Source organism: Micromys minutus, assembly GCF_963924665.1.
Source record: "Micromys minutus genome assembly, chromosome: 2".
Lineage (NCBI taxonomy): Eukaryota > Metazoa > Chordata > Mammalia > Rodentia > Muridae > Micromys > Micromys minutus.
The window spans coordinates 80,618,447-80,641,057 of NC_137971.1; the positions used below are offsets into that span (position 1 = coordinate 80,618,447).

A 22,611-nucleotide genomic window follows, 5' to 3' on the forward strand; every position below is an offset into this window, starting at 1 on the left:
TCTGGTTGTGAATCTACCTATGATCATGTCAGTAGTCATAGCTGAGACCTTTGGATTATTTATTGGCACAAAATCAAATTTGTGTGCATTCTATGTTTTATTAATTCAATTTCCATGTCTTTTAAAAATGAAAATAATGCTGAAGAACAGCTAAATGTTATCACCAAGTATTTACAGTCAAATTTATGATTAGAATAAAATGTTATTTGCTGAGAGCAAAACCATCTTACATGGCCTCATACTGGGAACTTTATTTGACTGGATCATTAAATATTTTAATCTCACCAAGAAAACTTTGACTAATTCCAGGTTACATCCTGTTTTGTATGTACTTTGTGCTCATTGTACTGGTGGGATCTTGATGCACACTATCAAACCTTAAAAAAATATTTTAATCTACAAAGAGAAGGTTGTAGAGACTTGTGTGGGTTTAAAATATTTGTTTTTCAGGTCAATTTCCTGTACAATCGTGTGTATTCAAATAATTCACAGAAAGAAGGGTTTTAAGTTGTGCTTTAATTGCATTTGAATATTGGGATGTCAGGCACAGTGGAGTCAGCATGGTCACATATGCCTGTCATCTCAGCACTTGGGAAGTGGAAGCAGGCCATGGAGTTGAAGGCCATTCTTAGCTACCCAATGAGTTTGAGGCCAGCATGGGAATCATGAGATCTTGTCTCAAAACAGATAGACAACAAAGCAAACAAGGTCCAGTGGAGTAATTTTGTTTTAGTGAGAGAAAATGTCTGAACGGTGGTGGCTGGGACAGATGGTGAGCTAGCACATGGTGACAGCCTTCACTCTGTTGACTGTTAATTTTGGGGTCCTGTGTATTAGTGGTTTGGATTTGTTTTCCTCCTTGCTTTCAGGCCAAACTGAATTTTTGATAATCATCATAATTATCTGAGTAATGTTCCCAGTCCTTTTGACTATATGATCTGTCACTAAGGGATCCATTTCTATCTGTTCAGTTAAAGGCCTTTTGTTGGATGCATGGGGTAGAAGGTAATAGACTATAAGTGAGAGCTGTGATTTCTTATACAACTTCACTTTGAATCAAATGCAGGAACGCTTTTATTACATAAATAATAGAGACGTAAGAAATATAGAAATTCTATTGTCACCTTCTCAATCAGCTTATCTAGATCAGAATCTTTGCAAGTATTTATATTAAACACATTAGGATGTAAAATTACTGGAGTGTCACTAAATCATTGGTAAATATGAATATATTCATAATTTTACCTAAGTAGTCAGAGGTACATGGTTAAAGAATTTTTGTTTAATAATATTTCTATTTTAAAAAGTGATTTAATGTTCTGGCAGACAAAATTTTTTGGTAAAAAATTTTATGTGCTTAAAACTCTATATGTAATAATAATGATGACAGTATATTTTATTGAGAAGCGCATGCTTAAATTACATATCACACCTGAGAAAAATCATTTGAAAAAGAAATAATTATAGCTATCTTGGTAGATGATCAGCTAATTAGTGGTAATTTAGATTAAATGCACACACTGAAAGCTGTAATAAGTTTTCATAGCATTGTCAAGTTTTTAAGTTGCAAGTTAAAACATTCTTTTCTTTCAGATTGTTGAATTTTGCTATTGAGACTATAAATTCCATTTGCTTGTTTGTTTTTTTTTTTTGACTATTTTTGGTTGTGAGTTTTTCAAATTGTCCCAACAGCTCGTATATGATTTGAATGGAGATCTCCTCCGTTTGTAGACATTTCTTCATGAAGCACTCATAAGAGTAATCCTGTATGTATTTTAGGCAATCAGTGATTTTATGTTTTTTGTGAAAGTCAAGTGACATTCACTACAGATACTATGTAAGAGAACTCAAGATAGCCACCTGATTGTAATTACCCTTCGTTAGATCTCTGTGTACGAACAACTGATTTCTGCCAAGCGCTGGCAGGTACAACGGGGTCTATGCTTTTCTCCTCTCCTTCTGCATCTGTATTTCCATTGCATTCAGGGCTTACTGGAAAGTTCAGACTGACCTCTCTTTTGAAAGATTTCATTTTAATTCTAGTAGCTTACAGGAAATGATTATTTTGTGTCTTCGGAAATTGTCAACATTTATGGTATAGTTAGGTTGTTAAGGGAATAAGGACAGTTTTAGGTAATTTGAGGGAAATCATTATCAAGGGTTGGGCCAGATAACATATAATTAGCTGTCACAGTTAGTGTGTCTTGGGTAAAATCAAACATATGCATGTGAACACAGGGATGACGCCTTCTTAACTGCTCTGACTCTATGCGTTAACAGGGGGGCCTGGCGTGTGGTAGACATTTGGTGTTGGCTGAAAGAGGGAGGGAAGAGAGCACTCAGACTTCAATTCCACACCATCCTCTTGTGGTGATTTTCATCTAGTTGAGGTTTCCCTAGATTGTAGAACATCAGGAGAATTGTTCTTCCTCTGAGCATGAACGTGGCAGAGAAACCCCATTCTAAAGGGTTGTGAGCAGTTTACCTGCTTTACTCTTTTCTGCGTGTCTACTTTTACTGGTTAGTGTCGAAAATAACAAGACAAAGTTATATGTAACATTGCAAGGAAAGCTTTGATGACAACTAGGAACGTTTTAAAAACCAAAAGGCTTTTATTAGTCCACTGTCTGAAAGTAATCTATTGCTTATATTGTAGATATAAGGTTTTTGGTGATAGTGGCAAAGGACCTGAATAATGAAGTTTGTAAGTCAGAGATGAAACTCATCTGTCTTGTAATTATGAATTTATTTTTATTTTAATGCTTTCTCCTGTTTACTTGTTAGTCAGATATCTGTTGCTGTGACAAAAATACCCGAAAGCCCCAGCTTATGATGGGAAAGGCTTGGTTCACAGCATCAGACAGTTCAGTCCATAGTCACTTGCCTCTATTCTTCTGGGTCTGTGGCAAAGCAGAATGATCATGGTGGAAATATTCAGGAAAGCAAAGCTGCTAGCTCATGGTAGCTGGGAAGCTGAGAGGAAGAGCCAGTGATCCAAGTCTCCACCCAAGCTGTTTCCCTTGTGGCCTGACTTGTTTCAGTAGGCCACCTTTTAAAGTCTTGCTGACTCCCAGTAGCAATACAATCTCACTGCCAAGCCTCAACATATGGCCTTCAGGGAACCTTTTAGAGCTAGCACATACCAGGGGCAAATCCATGCTAGATGTTCCTGGTGTCTGTACCTCTTTAAAATATGATCTCAGCCGAGAGGGGTAGGTGCTGGGTAGTTATGAATTGCTGTTGTGTCAGGTAGATTGGTCACTAAAGGAAGAGATACAAGGAAAATATTTTTGATGATAAATTCCTGGCTTCAGGTTTAAACTTCAATACTTTTGGTGATACTAACATTTAGTGATTATTATATTTACTATGAAATGAAGTAATTACCATTGTATGAAAATAGTCCATGTACGCATACAGTATTGCTTCTCAGAATTAAGGATTTTCATTCCCATTAAGATAGGTATTATGCAATATTGTTTTAATTTTCCTGGTTCTCAAACTGTGTCAGAGACCTGTGATATTTACCAAATCCTGACTTACAAATGTCAGCCTAGAGAAAGGCAGTGATTGCTTATGGCACAGGGGTCTCATTGTAACCTTTCAGATCTTCATTTATAACTTTCAGGAATATCATATAAAGCATTTAGATGCATGTGCGTGTACACATACGCCACAAAACTGTGTCATGCTAAGAGAGCTAAGCAGGGGTAACAATGCTTTGTGCATAAATGTTTAGAAAAATTGTTTCATTTCTAGCTGGCTCTAGATGTTGTTTTGTGTATCAATACTTAGTTTATTTAACTCTAACCTTTCTTACAGTGTAGGTTTACTGATGAAGAGTTATCTGTTAACTGTTATCTGTGAAAGAATCTAGCCTTTTGCCTTTGTGTTAGAAAGATATTTTCTACAGTCTTAGAAAGTCATTCACTTTTTTGTGTATGTTGAGTCATGGTCTTTGGGCTCACATAGTTCCTAATGCAAAGTCTGTCATAATTTCCATTGCTCTGTCTGTAGTGTGTTATATGTATTAATCAGCTTTTCTTGTGGTTAGCTCTAAGGCATTTAGCTTGATTAGGATGCACTTGTGTTCTCTTCAAGTGAGCAATTCTTCTTGTGCTTTCTTGTGAGGTCTCCAGACTTGGGAATTTATAGTTTGATTCACATTTGTAAAGCTTTGACTAGATTCTTCATTTGATTTCTTCTTTCTCTTGGGACTGCCATGTATGTTAGATTGTTTGATGCCCTGTTAATTTTCTTTTTTTTTCCTCTGTGCTTCATCTTGAATAGTTTGCATTGCTACCTCATCAAGTTCTATTGTTAGTACAATCTGATGTGCTCTACTCTGGCTATTTTTCTTTTTTGCTTTACAAGTTATTTTTGTACTTTCCATTTTTCTTTTCAACAAGTTTGTAGTTTGAACACATCAGCATTTAACATATCTATGTGCCATATGTACCTGTTAAATCTGTTGTTTTTCATTTCTGGGTCTTTTTTTATTGACTTACTTTTCTCCTGGCCATAGATCACACATTTCTGCTTCTTTATGAGCCTAAGCATGCATTCGTGCACATACACACACACATGTATGTATATATAATCTGTTTTAATATTTTACTATTTATATTACATTAGTTCATTATCAGCTTACAAGTCTATATATATAGTTCAGCAGTGGAGAGGAACAAAACTTTGCATTTTCTTATCCTCCTGTGTCATTATCCTCTGTTGGACTCTCAGTGGTGCTGCCTATGCTTGAGCATATGCATGAGTCCACTGGTGATGTAGTGCTTTGGCACATCATGGGTCCATTTTGAGAGTATTCAAAACAACTGTTACTCTTTGTTAAGTATGTAGACACCAATCGTCAGTACACAGCTCAGGGGCACAGCAGCCTGGGTGTATCTGCTTTCTCAGGAATCTTTGCACTGCCTGTCTGAAGTTTTTGTGTAATTTAAATAGACATTGTCCAGTTCTTAGATTTGAACATACATTGTCAATCCCTTTTCAGTCTTCTGATAATCTTTTTATTACATCTTTTGGAAATGTTTTTCAATCACTACTCTTCTTTATTTCTCTACAATCTTCAATACTGAACAATGTGGTAGATTTTTCACTCTTTACTTCTGTATTCTTTGGTATCCTTGCCATGCCTGTTTTTTTAATTAAATTCCCAAACATGTTTCTTGTCTAAATGTGGAGTGAAGGATATTCCCATTAAGAGCTGAGAACCAAGTGTATTATGTTCTGCACTGGCTATCCTTGACACTCTCTTAAATGTGCACTAGAAATAGTCCCTCCCCATGCCCTGTTCTAATTTGAAAAGTCTCTCCCTCAACATACATACTTCTTAATAATTCAACGGAAAAGGCATCCTTTCAATTTGAGAGGTGTCCCAGTTGTGATTCAAAGCCCTTTTCTACTGTACAAAACAAAATTAATTTTGTACTTTTGGGAATAATATAAACAAAAGTTCTATTCTACTTGGATCAACTTGTTTACTTTGAATGGTTCCATCAAAGAAGACTCAGGGATGCTGAGTTGGAGGAATTAGCTACTCAGAACACATGAGACTCTTGAATTGCAGATGTATTCAGATGTAAGACATGGGTATTTTGTGCATGAGCAGCACAAGGAACCCCATCCCACAAAAATGAAGACACCATCTCCAAATTTGTGCAGGCAAATTGGCTTCATTAGGTCAAGAATATAACTTTATAACCATTCTTGTGGCCTTTGCAGTGTGAGACAAGCTCATCAGTTTCCTGTAGGAGCCATTGCACTTACAAGGAAACAACCGGCTGGACATTCTTTTTTTTTTTTTCTCTTACAACTTTATGAAAAAAAGAGGGATACATGTACAGATTTTTAAAGGCATTTTGACATAACACTATATGAATATATTTTTGTTGTCAGTACTTAATTCTTTTAGAGGTTTGATAGTATGCATTGAAATCCCACTAGTTACCATAAGCATAAAGTACATGTAGGACAGCACGTAACATGGAAACAGTCAGTTTTCTTTGTGAGTATAGATTAAGCATAATGATCTTTGAATACCAAAAATTGCCACAAGGCTATATTCTTAGCTCTTGGATTATTAATGCTTTAAGGTCCAGGTGTACCACACTCTGAGAGGGTGCTATGCATTTTGTTCCTAAGAAGGACTGAGGCTTTGTTTTTCTTGAGTTTCATATGGCCTGTGAGTTGTTTCTGGGGTGTTCAGAGCTTTCTGAGGTTAGTATCCAATTATCAGTGACTGCATATTATGTCTGTTCTTTTGTGACTGGGTTACCTCACTCAGGATGATAGTCTCTAGATGCATCCATTTTCTTAGGAATTTCATAAAGTCATTGTTTCTAATAGCTGAGTAGTACTCCATTGTGTAAATATACTACAATGTTTGTATCCATTCATCTACTGAAGGATATCTGGGTTCTTTCCAGCTGCTGGCTATTATAAATAGGGCTGCTATGAACATGGTGGTGCATGTGTCCTTATTGTATGTTGGAGCATCTCTGGGGTATATGCCCAGAAGTGGAATAACTGGGTCTTCAGGTAGGACTATGTCCAATTTTCTGAGGAACTGCCAGACTGATTTCCAGAGTGGTTGTGCCAGTTTACAACCCCACCGGCAGTGGAGGAGTGTTCCTCTTTCTCCTCATCCTCACTAGCTTCTGCTGTTATCTGAGTTTTTGATCTTCCAGCTGGACATTCTTAGCCTGACAAAGATGTTAAGATCAAACGTTTCTCAATTGACACAATGCTGCAATTTCTGAAAAAGCCATCTAATTGGACAGAAGAGAAAGACTTCACCACTTCATGGGACAGCAACTGTTTTCCTTTTTCCTTAAGTGCTGTAGATGCAGTGGGATGCAGAGGGTCAAATGGCCTTAGGTCAGCTCATGCAAAGTGTCTACATCATCTGTCAGCAGGCCATGCTGGTGCAAGGCTGGCATTGGTGGAGAAGCTCAGTTTACCTGAATTTACCACAGGCAACTTCAGACCAACTTCAGGAGACTTCAGAAGTGAGGTAAGGTCTGTCTAAAAGTAGATGTTAGAGTTCCAAGCTGGGATGGTGTCACCTGGCTGGTGAGCATTGGCAGTAATGGCTACTGCAGTGTTAAGTGGGGGCATCTAACTGAATTTTAAAAGGAGATGAGAGCACAGGAATGGTCCAAGGGGGGTTTCTGTCTATGGATGAATGTAAAAAAAGCACAAAGGTGACCAATCCATTTATCAGTTGGAAATTCTTAGAGTTTTGCAAACAATCTTGTTTTTAGACAAAAAGCTATATTTCAAGAGGGTATTATAAAGCAGAAGTAAAATGGACTGGCAAATGCCAAGATAGGAAAATTTAAAAAGTAATTTTTAAAGGTATGTTTGAATTGGCGGCAAAATGCCAGAGGTTACCATGTGTGAGCGTGGAGGTTCTGAACACCAGTAGGGCTGGCTATGCACAGGTGCTACTGTTTCTCACGGGTCTCTTTCCCCAGCATTTGACTCATCAGTGCAACACCAGGCTTAGAATTTATATGGGAATCATCAATTTTTATATTTCTACAATTCTTGGATGGCAATCACACTCATTTTTTGACGGTTGGCTTCTATATTTCCTCCTGTGGATGGAGAGCTTTGACTGCTTGCCTAAGAAGTCATCCTATTAGAATTACCTATTGGACAGCAGCCAGCGTGAGCCAGCTGCTGACTGTACGAACTCATTCCATTTGTGTCCCTAGAACTTTCTTTTTTTTTCTTTTTTCCTTTTTTTTTTGTTTTCAGGTTTATTGAAAATATGGCATCACAGATTAAACAGCTCTACGTGGCGTTTTGAAATTCATCCCAACTGTAGGCTGAGTGACCTGGAGGTTAGAGAGACTGCCAAAGTCCAGAAGCTTCAGCATTTCCTTGGTGTCAGGATCTACCTCAGTGATCTCCTGATCTAGGGCCGAGACCTCAGGAACGTAGTTATCTCTCCTCTTTCCTCCTCTTCCTGCATCTTGATAGAGATACCTCTCACAGGACCTCTCTGAATGCGCTTCATCAGATGTGTGACTTAGCCGGCTATCTTGTTCTGAAGTTTTTTGCTGGGGATGATGGCGATTTCCTTGCACACACACTTGTTGGTGTGGAAGTCATCGCCCAGGCGTGTGTAGTACTTCATGATGACCTGGGCCACCTTCTTCACAGTCTTGGTGCGAACGCTGCCCATGTTGATGGGTCTTGGTAAAAGTGTCCCTAGAACTTTAAATCACATAACAAGCTACAATCTTGATGGTTTAAGAGGCAGAGCCCCCAGAGGTGTATGAAATACCTGGTAATATATGCACTTTATACCAGATTTCTGTTTTTCTGACCGACAGCTAAATTTTCCTAATTTAGAATCATTTTTAAAAGTTATTTAATAAGAATGTACAACTCAAATTTTGATGATCTTCCTGGTCTTACTTCTTTAAAACTCATACATACATCAGAGCTACAGAGATGGCTCGATGGGTAAAAGTAACTTCAGCAAAACCCAATTCTCGAATTCCATTCTCAGGACCCACACAAGGAGGGAGAGAAATGACTGTTGCAAGTTGTCCTGTGGCCTTTGCAAGAGTGCTGTGACATACACACATCCCTCAAATGCACATGAACAGATAAATAAATTTGATAAAATATTTTAAGAGTCATAAATCAAAGAATTAACTGCTAGTTGTAATTTCAGCATTACAAGAGGCAAGAGATAATTTAAAAGTAGTGACAGTTTCAATTGTCTTCATCATCTATTATAACATCTAATTTATATGTGAAATTCATGATAAAATTATTTACATGTGCATTATCAACATAATCATACTAATTTGGATTAGAGGATTTGGAGGCAACTTCCGGGTCCCCATTTAACCCAATACTTCTTACCCCAGCAAGACAGAAAAACTGACAAAACAACTAGAATTTTCTGGGAAAATGGAAAGATGGCTCAATCACTAAAGCACTTGCTGTATATTTTGAGACTCTGAGTTTGAATCTCCAGAACATATGGGAAAAGTTGGCTATGGCAGTATACACCTGTGAACTCAGCACTGGAGTAGTGGGCACAAGGAGGATCCCTAGAGCTTGTTGGCCAGGCAGCCTTGCTGTCTCAGTGAGTAGTAGGTTTAACAAGAGACCTTGTCTAAAAAGTGAAGTTGTAGGGTCTCTGAAATGGTCAGGAGGTAAAAACACTTGCTGCTCAAGCCCGATGACTTGAGTTCAATTCCACAGTTATTTTCTAACCTACACACACACACACACACACACACACACACACACACACACACACGAGAGAGAGAGAGAGAGAAAGAGAGAGAGAGAGAGAGAGAGAGAGAGAGAGAGAGAGAGACAGACAGACAGACAGATACAGAGACAGAGAGACAGGGAGAAAGATTGATAGACAGAGAGACAGAGAGAACAAACCTGACAATTCTTCGAATCAATAAATGACTTTAGCAAGCTCATAGATTGCAAAGTTACTATGCTAAAAAAGAGAACAAGGTTTTCTGATCTTCAAAAGCAATACAAAATCTTGTAGTTCCTCTGGACTTGCTTATTTTTGAATACATTATATGAAGGGCACTGTGCAAACATTCATCTTTTGTTTCTAGCTTGCTTACTTTTCTGCATTTCTCTTTAGCTCATCCATGCTGTACCATGTATGAGCCTTTTATTTTTGTAAGTGAATAGAGTGCTGTTGCACAGCAGTGCCTCGGTTTTGGTTTTCTGGTCCCCTGTTGATGGAGATGGGCCATGGCTACCTTTTGGTTGCTATGAACAAAGCTGTGATGGGTGTCCACATGGAAGTTCTTCTAGCACCTGCTTTTGATTTGATGGATCTGGTGATTTTGTTCTTAACCTTTTGCGGAAGTGTGAAATTGTTTTCCACAGTGGATGTGTTTTAAGATTCACAGAAGCAATGCACAGATGCTGTGGATTTCTCTCATTGCGGGCACTCAGTGGTCCCACGCTGTGGTTCTGACTTCTATTTTCCCACTGCACAGTGAAATTTCCTAATGCATGCAACTGCTCATCTATTTCTTGGCTTTTTGTATATTTTCTTTGGGAAATGACAGGCATCTTCAGTAATTACAATTTAAGAAAATATTTTTAGTATTGGGTAGTGAGGAGTTCATTTCTATTTGGAACATTAAATATCCCAAACATAAATAACACTATGTTTTGCTAAAATTTTCTACTTTCTTTGGATTTTTTTTCAAGTTAAGTAGTATTCTTTGATATATAAAAAGTTTCAAAATGTGGGTACTGGGTGGCTCTTGTTACTCTTGCAGAAAGATAACACAAGAGGACTTAAATCACTCTTGCAGAGGACCTAAGTTCACTTCCCAGGGTCTGTGTCTAGTGTTTCAGAACTGTCCATAACTCTTGGACCAAGGGACCGAAGCCTTCTGGTTTCTGTGACTGCCTGCATTCATAGGCACACACAAATATACAGATCTATAATTAAAAATATTTTTAAAATGTCCTAAAATTTGAAGAAATCTAATACATATTTTTCTTTAGTTACTTGTGTTTTGGGTGTTATCTTTAAAAATTATCATTATTGTAGCATGTATATGTATGTCTGTTTGTATGTGTCTGGACATGTATGTGTGTATTTTGTGTGCATGTATATATGTTTGTATGTGAACATGTATGATGCGTGTGGATGCTCATGTGACACTACATGCATGTGAAGGTCAGAAGATTGCCCAGTTGTGTCAGTACTCTGTTTCCACCTTTATCTGAGTTCTAGGAACTGAATTCAGATCAGCTTGCATGGCAAATGTTTTCTGGCTGAGCTCCCTCACCAGCCCCTTTGGTGTATATCTAAGAAGTAACTGCAAAGTCCACAGTTGTGACCACATACCCCTGGACTTTCACCCAAGGATTCTGTACTCAAGTCATACGTTTAGGACTCTGCTGCATCTTACAATAGCTTCCCTTGCACATGTGTGAAGTGAGGATTTGCATGTGTTTATCCAGTTTCCTTTCATTTTGTTGAACAGACACCTCTCCTCACTGCATGCCTTGGAGCTCATATACCTGTGGATGTCTGCACTTGCTTCTGGGCTCTTTTTTCTGTTCCATTAGTTTTACTCATTCTTAGGCCAGCACTACCTGTGATTACTGCCTTTCTGTAAATTGGGAAGTGTTAGTGTTCTAGTGCAGACCCTTTTCAAGATGGCTTTGGTTACTCAGGTTCCTTGGCAATTTCATATGAATTTATAATCAGACTTTCTACTTCTTTAGGAATGGTCAGATTTATGCTATTTTAAAAAATACGTAACACTACAAAAATAACCACGTCCTGATAGCCAGCAGCATAACTTGGAATGTTCTACTGTGTGAGTTATTGCATCTGAATGGATGGAGAGAGATAGTATTTCAATGATAGGCTTTTATTGCCAGCTTCTGTTTCTATTAAGGATAATGAAAACCTCATGTCTGGGCCTGTGAACAAAACTACTATGACCTTTGATATGACCCACCTGTTGTGCCTTCACAGTTAATGATGGTCATCTCCTGGGAGGGTGATCTGGAGAGTAACATGCTGGCAAGATGCAAAGTAACACTTGCAGATGTAAGCCTCAGAAACTGAGGTAACTATGGCACGAGTCTTGGACAAATGTGAAAACAAAAACCAAAACAAATGAAACAAACAAATAACCTTTCCCCAAACCAACACAACTTATTTAATTAAGTATTTTGAGAAATGAAGGTAACAGCTGACTGACTCAGTGGCCTTCTCAGGGAGACGTGTGCCTTGACTCACAAGTGTGCATACTATGCTCCTGCTTGGTATGACAAATGACTTCTTAATTCAGAGTTGGGCAGTTTTTACAACTACAAAGACTTTATAACCAATGCCTGGACTTTCTCATTTTCTACTGCTGCTTTCATGGGAAATTAGGATTATTTATCATTTAGGATTAAACTTGGAAATTATTGATTATCATTCAAAAGGGAATATATAGAGCATAGGTTAGACCTTTATGCTCTGGACTTTTGTGGAAAGTAGTTTGTCAGCTAAAGAATGATATCAGCTCTTGGCTGGAGAGAAGGCTTGGCTATTAAGAACACTGTTGCTTTTGCAAAGCACCTAGGGTTTTGGATCCCAGTATCACATAGTGGCTCCCGATCCTCTGTTATTCCACCTTCAGGGGATCCTACATCTTCAATGATTTTTTTAGGCTTCTGTACAATATGGTGTAATACATAGACGCAAGCACCTAAATATATAAGCTCAGAATAAATATTTAAAAAAGAATTTTACCAGTTCTGCAAATATATTTTTAAAAATGTATTACCTTTATATATTTTCACCAGCTTAAAATTTTTTCTTTCTACTTTCTTCTAAAGAGTGTGTTCATTATTCTACTTCATTTCTGAAGAGTGTATCAAGGAGAGATCCCAGTACCAACTTCAGTGAGCCAATATTGGTGTTTTACAGTATATAAACCACAGCAAAGATACTTTTGAATGTGCATGTATGATTCCATCAACATGGAGCTGTGTTCTAAAATCACTAACAGCTCCATTTGAGCTTAGGTAAAGATGGTTCCTCACTGAGCACTATTCCGACTAATACCTCTGCAGAAACTTCTCTCTCTCTGGCAATTACATGATTGTTAGTGCCTTGCCGGTACCTTTGTGAAGGTTTTGTCCATAGGATGAAATGTCATGGTGGTGGCCAAGCTCCAGGTGAAGGTTTCTGGGTTAATTTTTGCTAATGTCTCATGCTCCAGTGGAGTTTATCTGTAAAAAGAACAGTGCTCATTTGAGGGCTGGGAGCAGAGTTTATTTTGGGAGTTTTCCAGGTGGAATTCAATAAATCTCCCCTCCCCTCCTCTCCCTTCCCCTCCCCTGCCCTCCCCTCCCTTTCCCTTCCATTCCCTTCCTGTCCCTCCCCTTCTTTCCCCTCCCCTTTCCTTCCCTATCCTCCCTTCCCCTTCTCTCCCCCCTTCCCTTCCTTTCATTCTCCCTATTTCTCTCTCCTCTTTCCCTCTCTGTTCCTTCATTCTTTCTCTGCCTTCCCTCCTGTCAGTTTGAATTGTATGTGAACCGTTTCTTCAGATCTTCCTCTTCACCCCTATTCTCTTTTGACTTTAGACAGGGTTTTATACTAGTAACTCAGCTTGGTCTTGAACTCTTGGTTGCCCAGACTGTCCTCACAGCATGACACACCTGCATCAGCCTCCTGAGGCAGAACCACGCTCAACTCTTAGTTTCTCAAAGAAGCAGGAGTGTTACAGTTCAGTGTTCAACCATGCTGTGAGTGGACCGGCATAGAATTCTGGCTGCTGTTAGAATTGATATTTTTATATGTAGGTGCAACATTTCAAATGTTAAGAACTTCTGGGGCCAATCCACTTTCACTTGGGGATTTCTGATGCTCCACAGTCTAGACAGCAGCATTATTTTGGAGTTAAAGGAACCTTGGAGGCCATCCATTTCAAATTTATTATATACAGAGGCCAGAATTCTAAAAGAAATACCAGTCCAGTTTGACTGGAAAAGTGATCTTATGGGATTGTATCTTTAGAGCATTGAGAAAAACCTAATGTAATCTATAACTTTACTTCTTTATGGGTCCCAAGACTCTCAGTTTTCAAAATTATTTATATTTCTGTAATGTAAAGGTCTAAGAATTCATCCTTTAAGAATTTTCTAGGTGTCTCTAAGAGGATTTCCGTATCACAAACCAATGTTCATAGGCCAGTGAAAGATGAGAGTGTATTTCTTAGAACTCACTTGCTTCTGATATGTTGTTTTATTAGGGGTATTTAGTATCATGTTGAAAATATGATGTGGTGGTTCTGTGTGTGTTTCTTTGGATCTTCATGTGCTCTTTGTAGTATCTAATAGGATACTATCATCATATATACATGTAGGTAGGCAAGCCATGTATGGGTAGGCAGGGCAAAACATGTACCTGACTCATGCAATGCTGTGGGTCAGACACTTTATTATAATGAATATAAATAAATGTATATGAAGAATTGTACTTGTTTTTAAAGTGACATTTGAAACAATTTTATTTTTTAAATGGCAATATGTGGTTCTTTTAGAATATGGGTAATTTCTTTGCAATATTGACAGTTTTGTTATTACCTCTTATCTGTCCAAATATGTACCATAGTAAGATAAAATAAGGTTAGAGATATTATTGATACATTTAAGACAGAATTTCATGTTTTCAACAAAGACATAATATACTATGCCCATTAAAATCCTCATTTTAAACATCTTTACTTTAGGACAAAACTATAATAATCATTTGCTGCCACAGAAAAAGGGGTGACAAAGAGCTGTCAATAGGTGGCTTTCAAGTCTAATTTTCATGTTTGATTTCTTCAGAATTAAAAACATTTTAGAGTATGATGTGTGTGTGCACGTGTGTGTGTGTGTGTGTGTGTGTGTTTGTGCGCACGCGTGCGCATTCTCATGTGTATGTACATGCTGAGGCTAGAGGCCAAGGTTGGGTATCTTCCTCTACTGCTCTTCACCTGTACTTGAGATAGGGTCTTTCTCTGTAGAGCAAGCCTTGTGTTTTTCTATTTTCACCTGCTGTGACTGTGCAGAGGTCACAGAGCTGCTCCTGTTCCTAGCGTCTACAGAATACTGGGTCTGGACCAGGGCTTCCTGCACATACAGAACTTTATTAACCAAACACATCTCACATCTCGCTCTAATGTATGACTTTTAAAATCTCATAACTCAAGGTTTTCCTCACCCATTAGGGTTAAGATTCTTCTTGGACCCTTCTATTACTGTTTCATCGTACCTAATTTTTAGGAGATAAACAGTCTCAGCCACCAGTAATCTGCTATCTTTCTGAACCTCACAGACTAAATTATTCACAAAATATTAAAGTTCATTTAGGTTTAAATATTATGTTTTTATCACAAGATACTGGTGTTATATACTCTTGATTTATGTTGAAAATTTTTGTACTTTTTTGCTGAATGAATATAATCAGTATGCTAAGTATTATGTTTTAAACAGATGCCAGTCTGTAATTTTGTGTCTAAGTATTTTTTGATGATACAGGGCATCAATATTAAATGAAAATTTAATTCAGTGATTTCATTTTGTTGAAAATATTTCTATCAGAATTTCATATTCTACTTGCACATGATGCTACATGCTTTTCTCTTCCAAGCAGTCACCAACACATCCAAAACTTAATTTAAATGGAAGTGTTCCTTCATGCAATGCACAGAATCACCTGTGAGGATGATTAAACTCTAGAGGTCACAGGACTTTTGCAGTTCCTACCTTAGCCCTGAGTACCCAGTGTTAGAGCTCTGGCATGCTGTGCTTCTGAAAAGTGCTTGCATAATCACTATTATGTCTGGGTCTGATGTATTCTTTTGAGCATGGGGGATTAAATTCTAAAGTTTTAAGAATGGCAGGCAACCATACCACTTTATTTTTTATTTTTTCTGTCTCTAGAGTCTTTGTAGACAACTGTTTGAGAAGTATCACTTTGTTAAAAAAAAAAACCTAGGAAAATATCAGAGAATTTGATTGATTCTGAAGCTGTTAACTAGAAGTCATTAAAACTGAAGTGTGCTTAAAGGCTGGAATGCCCCAGGGTGACTGTATTAGTGAGTGTCCTGTTACTATGGTAAGATATCAGAGAAAATCAACTTAGGAGGAAATTTATTTTGGCTCTTGGTTTAACTGGTCATTACAGGAAACCCTAGTAGACCACAGGTGCTCACCTCTCAATGGCCAGGAAGCAGAAAGAACTTTACCCCCCCTCCCCCCACAATAGTGGAGATCAAACCTAGAGTGTCATGCATGTGTCACAAGTTACTCTATCACTGGGCTACAGTTCTGCCCTTAGCAGTCTGTTTTCATAGAGCAATTTTCTCCAGTTTCTCAGGATTATGCTATTTAAAAAAGATTCCGTATCATGATAGTAGTGATATATTCTAAGTAGGATTAAGTAGCTTAATTTGCTTAATTAAAGAAGTTAGATTACTGTTAGATATAATTGCATATTGGTCATGGGAAGGAACTTTCAAGAGGGAGGGAAGCATGACCAGGGTGGAAAGGGATGAGACCATGGGGGCTGAGAGCAGTCAGAACCTATTATATACATGTATGAAACTCTCAAAGAACAAATTTAATTAATAAAAACATCATCATAAAGCTGAACAAAGTCATATGATTTCAGAGCATTGGATGTAGAACCTAGTGCAGATTAAAGTTGCAGGCTGTGAGTCAGCTAATTAAGTTTCTCCTTCCCCCCTCCTTCCTTCTTTCTTCTCCTCCTTCTCTCGCTCCTTCCCTCTTTCCCTCCCTTCATCCTTTCCTTTCCTTCCTTCCATCCTCCCTCCCTCCCTCCCTCTCCCTTTCTTCCTCCTTCCCTCCATCTCCTCTCTCCTTCCTCTCTTCCTATTTTCTTCGTCCTCTCCTTCTTCCTCCTCTTCCTTTTTTCTTTGTTTTTTTCCCTTTTCTCTTTTGACAAGTTTTCCCTTGATATCCAGGCTGGCCTTAAACTAAAGATCTTTCTGCATTTAGCTAAGTGCTCAGAATGAAGGCACTTGTCACCCTTCCTCATTTCCAGAATTTTAGGAATAGATCCATGAGTTGAGACGTGTTAAGAGAATGATATTTAGGGTTCTATCCTAAGACTGCTGACTTAAAGTTAAGCATTTATTTAAAACGTTTAGGTAAACTTATGTTTAGTTAGAAAATTTTCATACAACATATTTTGATTATATTCTTTCTCCTCCTCCAACTCCACCCAGCAGCATCCGCCACCCCTACCCAACCAACCTTATGTTCTTTCTCTCTCTAAAAATAAAAACCTCAACCAAAGCCGAAAAATAAACCAAACTCACTTAAAATGCCACAATAAGATACTAAACCAAAGAACACACAAAAAATATAGTCCATGTTGTGTGGAGCCGACCCTGGAGTATGGTTGATGTAGCTAGTGACAGTCCATTGGAGAAAACTGATTGTTCCTTTTCCTAGCCGGTATCAATTGCAAACAGCTTCTTGGTTAGGGGCAGGATTTTTTTTTTTTTTTTTTTTGTACACATTTCCTTGTCAATGCTAGGAATTTGTCTAGTGTGAACCTGTGTAGGTCCTGTGCATGTTGTCCCAGTCCCTGTGTATGTTCATATACACACACGATTCCTCCTGCCTCTAGACGATTCTGTTTCCTTGGCTCTTACAGTCTTTACATCCTCTTCCACAAAGATCCCAGGGCCTTTAGGGTCGAGGTTTGATACAAACATTCTGTTTGAGGCTGAGTGCTCCAGACGCAGTCCCAGTCTCCTACAGTCCGCACGCTGTCCAGTTGGGGGTCTTTGCTAATTGCCATCTAATGTAAGACAAAGAAGCTTCTCTGATGGTCAGATGAGGCACTTATCTGAGTCTCAGCCTAGTGTCTAAAACTTTTAAATTTGAATTAAAATGTAATTATGTCATTTCCCTACTCCCATCCCCCCAACTCCTCTATGTCTTCTTCATGTAATGTCCTATGATCCCTCTACTCACTCTCTAATTCATGGCTTGTTTATTATTACTGTTCCTCACACGTGCACACTCACACACATATGTGCATGCATATGTGCCTGTGTGCACGCACACACACACAAATGACTGTAACTTGCTGAGTTCATCTGGCATCACTTTTCTGTACACGATTTCAGGGCTGATCACTTTGTATTGGATAACCAATTAGTGATCACCTCTGGGGAAGACTAATCCTTCCTTTCTCAGCAGTCATTAATTGTCTGTAGTTCTTTGTCTAAGGGTTTCTCCACTTCCATGTTAGCCTGAATGTACAGATACAGCTCCTTTTTTCAGTGGAAAAAAAAAGCCTAATTTAAGCTCTTCAGGTGGTAAGCATTAATAATGAATTACTAAGTGTCACAATGAAACTTAACTTTATATACAGTTAATATAACATAATAATAAAAATTCTAAAAATAAGATCTGCTAATATACAAAATTATCAAAGATAGGTAAATAGAAAGAAAGCTGGGAATAATTTTTACTATAGATTGAAGGAGATTTTTTTTTTTGTTAATTGAATTTTTATAGTTCCTTTACTATTTGAGACAGACAACAACACTTAGCTTTGGTCTTTTACTTAGAATAGGTAAAATTACTTTAGGAGACTTGTGTTGTGACCCCCATATCAAAAGGAATTCTGTATTATTAGGATAAATAATAAAAACAAAGCATAGCAGAATCCAGTCCTTAAGTGAGAACAAACAACAAAGTCAGGGGGAAAGTCAGGTTTTGTTGCTGTGTCTTCAGAAGGAAATTGAGTCAGAGCCAATCTAGAAGCCAGGAGGATGAGGTGCTTCCATTACCTGGCTCTTCACTTTATGTTTAAGAAAGTACCACACTGAGTCCAATCTGTGCCGTGTGTGTGTGTGTGTGTGTGTGTGTGTGTGTTTTCTCTGAATCATGCTTGATCTACCAGGAACTGCACTTCTGATGAAACTGACTTTTCCTCCCCAGGAAACCATCAACACAGCTCCGCATGAGTCCTTATCCCTCAGTGCTGGACCGTTGGCTGGCTTCATCTTGTGGAGCCTTGTATAGATACCCACATTTTCTCTGAATTCACGAGCACATCAGCCCTGTCATGCTTGGGAGACTGCCTTATTTCAATCCCCCCTGACCGCTGGCTCTCACAGTTTTTCCACCCCCTCTTCTGTGATGGTCCCGAGCCTTGTGGGGACTATGTGGTGCAGATGTCCCATTCATGGCTGAGAGCTCCACACTTACTCTCCGAGCTTCAAGTAGTCTCTGCACTAACTGCTGTCCACTGCACAAGGCTTCTCCGGAGATTTTAGTATGTTCTTATGTTTTCTTAGTCTCGTTGTCACTCCCACCCCTTATGGTTTATGCCTGTTTGTGTCCCCAGTTTTTGGCACTAGAGCTTTTTGCAGCTTATGCTAAAGTGCAATAAGTCAGGCAGACTATCTGTGCAGACGTAGTGGTCTCTGCTTACGTTTATTCACAACAGACAGTGTCTAAAGAAATTCGATCACAAGAAGATGGCCTGCCTGTGTGTTTCTCTGTCATTGAGCTCTGCTTTACCTGGAATTGCCTTGGTACAGAGCCAGGATATTTCTTCATGGGATTGACTGGTCCTGATTAGTTCTATTGCTTTGCATGCTCCTAGTGTATTCCATGCTCATCAAAGAATCATTGGTTCTATTTTCTTATTTTGAGAGAACTGTGTTCTTTGAGTGTACAGTCAGTGTCAGATCACTGAATTCTTGGTTTTCTTTTTCTGGTTTGAATGCATTTGGAAGGTAATTTTTTTACATTGATCTTGTAGTTTTTTTTTAAAAAATGTTTTATTAAGTAATTTGCCGTTTTCATTATGTTGGTTGCTTTTAAGGGGAACGAATAGAGGAAAAAATACTTTTATTCCATGTGTGCTGGTCAGTTTTTTGTAACTGTGGTAAAATTATAAAGACTGGAGATTGGCTTTGGTTTAGGTGCTTCTCCCTGATCTGGACTCAATGGGATGTGGTGCTGACTCATATGGCAGAGCTGTGTGGTGATGCACACTGTTTGCTTCAAGTCTGAGAGCAAAGGTGGAAAGGGGGCATCCCACACACCTCTCAATGATCCAAGGATCGCCCACAGGTGGCTCCGTTGAAAGACCCCTAGCAATTTCCAAAAGCACCAGACTCAAGTGTCAGCTTTAGCTAGTATAATGACTCTCACTGTAGAAAGACTTGTAGGCCAGGTATGGTGGCACACATTTTTAATTCCAGTATTTGGGAGCAAGAGGCAGGCAGATCTTTGTGAGTCTGTGGATAGCTTGGTCTACAGAGTTAGTTTCTGGGCAGTCAGGACTCTGCCTCCAAAGCAACCAGGCAAACAAATAAACAAATAAACAAACACCCCAAGAAAACAAAAACAAAAGCAGCAAACAAAAAACAGACAAAAACAAAACAACCACAAGGGATTTATAAATGCGTTTGTTACACTTTCCAGGTCAAACATTTCTGAAACTTTATTGCCTGTCATATAGCAAGTCTTGCTCAGTGAACTGTAAGTAACTATTACTCTGAATCTTTAAACATGTAATATGTTTAATACTGTCTTATTTAGAGATTCGCCATTTAAGATTCAGATTAAGTTGGTTGCCTATGTCACACTGTAGTGAAGCTGAAATTAGATTCCATATCTTTCTGACTCCAATGGTATAATTTTTCTGCCATGTGGTCCCAGTTTGTATAATTAAAACTTTTAAATGAATGATATATAATTCTATCATAATTAGATCTTCTATTATCACCTTTTGACTCATTTAAACTTAATACATGTATTTGTCATCCACCTATTCACACATATGAGCAATGATCGTGCGGGAGGCCATGAGTTGACTTTAATGTCTTACCTTGTCACGAAGAGTCACATACTATATCAGTGCAGTCTGTCCACTCGGCTTACCTATGACAAGCTCATTCCTCTAAAGTCTGTGTTCATAGGCTTGCAGCATGCTTTCTGTTACCCTTACATTTGCTATCTTCACTTAGAATGTTTGCTTCCCGAAGCTCTTTGTGGCAAATACCCATTTCTATATGGCAGAGCCTACTTGCTGAGTTAGTATTTAACACTCTCCAAGATAACCAGCTCAGAAATATGGATGGGGAAAATGCTCTGGTGTCCTGCCATCCTGCACTGGGACCCCCTTCCCCTCCCACACCCCACACACATTCTAGAGCCCCGAGATCTCCTCAGATGACTTGCAACAAGTGCTAACTTCAGTTTTATAAACTCCAGATCCTTCCTTACAGGGTGGGGACCAGGTGTAGACTAAGTTATCAGAGCTTGGGTGGTATGCTTAGGAGACAGAGACAGTACATTCTGCTGTTGAGCACAGTCATGCACTTTCATAAAGATGAAGTCTCTTATCCTTCTTACTGACTTGGGTCTTAACTATGTACTTTCTTGGAAGAAGCTTTTAGAAACCTGCAGGATTCCCTCCAGAAGCATTTGCAGGACCACCAGGCTTTTTTAGAAGCCTTGAAGGCTTGTATCAAGCCTCTTCTTGCCATTTTCTCTGTTATGAGAATGGCATGTTTCAAACATGGGATATATAACCCCCAACTCAAATTCCAGGAGAAGACAAGAGAATAGACCTGAACTTGACTTCCAACCTGGACCGCAGGCATAGAAGATGACCTGTTCTCACTCATGTGTAACACAAGCTGGGGAATGAATACTTGTTGCTGTAAGTCATAGAGTCTTTGAGGTTGTTATGCAACACAATACCACCTTGTTTACCAGTTCTGAATGTGTCAGCTTTGCTGTAGTCACAAAGAACTCTAAGCAAGCTTACAAGCACAAACATTTATTTCTCAGTGTTGGATCTACAGGCTGGCTGTGGCTGTGTTTTGCTTTTCTTGGCCAAATGTCTTCTTAGTCTGTGACCTGAGTTGAAGGAACAGCTTCTGTTGGGGACATGCTGTTCCCATAGAAGACCCAGAGGTAAAAGAGGCTTCATCAAACCCACGCAGGCACACTTAAATCTTCCATAAAGGTAGGGCCATCACACATATTTTTATATTTTACTGCCCGGAAATGGGTCAGAGACATCTACTATGTCTTCTGAGAGGCCCTGGGAGTCCTAGGCAGAGGTGGGAACAGACAGTTGGAAGCAGTGCAGTGTAGCCACGGTGGACTTTTACTTGTTGAGTCCTTCTGTCTGTAGTATTTCTCTTCCCATCCCAGGGTGACTGAGTAGGTATATGGGACTTGAAAAGCTTGGGAGTGGTAGGTGAGATTAGCTTCATTTCACTCACTATAGACGTTTAAACTGTTTCTTTCAGCGAAGGTTCCAGCCAAGGCTTCAGTGGCAATGAGGAAGAGTGTGGAGAAAGGTTAGCTCTCAGAAGGGGGTGGATCCAGGCAGATGCATTCTAGAGAGAGAAAAGAAACTGGTCACTTTGGAAACAGTTCATAATGTCACTCTTCCAGGTCTCTTAAAAGAAATGGCTTTGTCAGTAGTTCTTTCTGTTTGACTTGCTACCTGCTTTTCTTTTTCTTTCTCTCCCCTTCCCCTCTTTCTCCCCCTTCCTCCTTCTCCACTCCCTTCCTTGGGGCTCTAGGAATTTTTATGAGTCGTTTAAAAGTAACTGAGATGCTGGGGTCAGAATGCTTGCAGCAGACAGGTGATATTTGAAGTTTGGTTGTTGAGCTTTGAGTGAGAAGTTTCTTTGGCCACTGGAGCCATTTCTCAAGATTGGCATTTGTGTCTTGGGCATAAATATCCATCTGGAAAGCCTTTTGTCTCTTGTATAGCCTGTAAAAGTTTCTACTATAGATTTATTTGTAAGTTTTCCTTCTTATTGTTAATTGTGTGGGAATACATGTGTATGATATGTGTGTGTTTGAAATAGGGCACATGTCTGCCACAGTGCCTTTGTGGCAGTCACAGGACAACTTTTATGAGTTAGTTCTCTCTATTACTGTGAGTCCCAAGGATTAAATGCAGGTTGTCAGGCTTATACAATAAGAGTTTTGCTTGCTGAATCATCTTGCCAACCCCACCTCTCCTACATTTATACCTGTAATGGGACAAAGAGT

At 38.9% G+C, this 22,611-nt stretch overlaps 1 protein-coding gene and 1 pseudogene across 9 annotated transcripts in view; one reads left to right on the top strand and one right to left on the bottom strand.

Annotated features, from left to right (window-relative positions):
- Positions 1 to 22,611, top strand: part of SOX6 (SRY-box transcription factor 6) — a 528,984-nt gene that overhangs the window by 44,966 nt on the left and 461,407 nt on the right. The window contains exon 1 of one of the 8 annotated variants that reach the window (XM_080912304.1): positions 20,014 to 20,070. The exons of the other annotated variants lie outside the window; for them this stretch is intronic. The gene's annotated coding sequence lies outside the window, so the exon portion shown is untranslated. Of the gene's footprint in view, positions 1 to 20,013; positions 20,071 to 22,611 lie in introns of those variants that run through there. 8 annotated transcript variants of the gene reach the window in all.
- Positions 7,809 to 8,212, bottom strand: LOC308417995 (small ribosomal subunit protein eS17-like; annotated as a pseudogene). The gene has a single exon. The product of its transcript is annotated as a small ribosomal subunit protein eS17-like (transcript).